Here is a 1,472-nt window from a genome sequence, read left to right as displayed (position 1 = left end):
ATATATACATATACTCAAGTATACTACTACACTATCGTAACAACGTAGGTGCCGATGAGACAATAATCGCTGCACACGACAACGAAAGATAAAAATCACACAAACATGACCATAAAAATCGTCGCCATGCGACGACGGCAGACGCGCCGCGGCCGCTACTAATGCGCGGAGGACTCCGATTCAACGGATAACGACAAGCCGTCACCACGACAACCAACGAATTCTACGCCGCCGACGAAAAACAAGAGTCTCGTAGCAAGTATTCTCTGTACAGCCGGCAGAGGGAGCCACTCGGAATTAGCTACTTATCAGTAAATCTATATTACAAATGTAATAGATTTAGATTAACTTAAATGTACGTTTTCATATTTATGTGGGTTTTTTTTATTTAAGGCCCCTTTCATAACATATGCTACAGGCCCGCACTAGTTTAATCCGGCCTTGATCCTAGCGGTTATTTTATGTGCCCACTATCGTCCGTGAATTAACAGAACAGTATCTAGCGAGTGCTGCGAACCCAGAAGATGGCAATGTGTGCCGTACGTAACCGTTGTATTACGGATGCCTATATTTGTACTGGTAATTCGGTTTAATATGTGCTTAGTCATTGGTATTAGATCTATATGGTTTCTTAGAATGGCAGGTACATAATAACACATTTAATAGATTGTTTCTATATTGTTTTCTTATGAAATAGGACATAAATAAAAGATCATGACAGTTTTTTAAATATATTTCTCCTATTTTTGTGTAGAATATTGTTTGTTTGATTTGTGATATGTCTCACTCTCCCTACCTCCCCACTCTCTCTATCTCGCAGACTCGCACGCAAGCACGCACAGAAGCACGCACGTACGCACACACACACACACACAAGCACGCACGCACGCACACACGCACAAGCACGCACACACACACATAAGCACGCACACACACACACAAGCACGCACGCGTGAACAACATAGTCTTAACGGACGGCGATTTAAAGACATTGTTTCATTCAAATCGGAAATCAGATTGAATAATCCTACATTTTATTCCAGAACAAAATTATTCACGTTACACAACTGCAAACTATACATACACGTACACATATAAATATATGTATATATATATATATATATATATCAAGAGCTAATAAATACCTAGAGTGTACAACGGGAAAACGGGAAAACAGTGCTATTTCACGGCAATATTATTCTACTTTGTATGCGTATAATAATAATAGTAACTGAGCTGCGTTGTAGAGACTTAATTATATATGGTGTAGTTTGAGTACCAAATTTGGGCATGTGACATCAATTATCAGCGCTCCAAGCGGCGACGGAAAACGATAGCCAGATCCGCAAAAGGCGAGAAGGATAGTGAATATTGTGGATGCGAGGCGCCGTGAGGCCTGTGGGAGGGGAAGTTTCCGAGCCAATATCTCAGCCTAGGAGTATCGTATTGACAAGCGGTTGGTCTTGTTTTAG

Source organism: Priapulus caudatus, unplaced genomic scaffold (assembly GCF_000485595.1).
Source record: "Priapulus caudatus unplaced genomic scaffold, Priapulus_caudatus-5.0.1 Scaffold2, whole genome shotgun sequence".
Lineage (NCBI taxonomy): Eukaryota > Metazoa > Priapulida > Priapulimorpha > Priapulimorphida > Priapulidae > Priapulus > Priapulus caudatus.
This window is presented reverse-complemented; position numbering follows the sequence as displayed.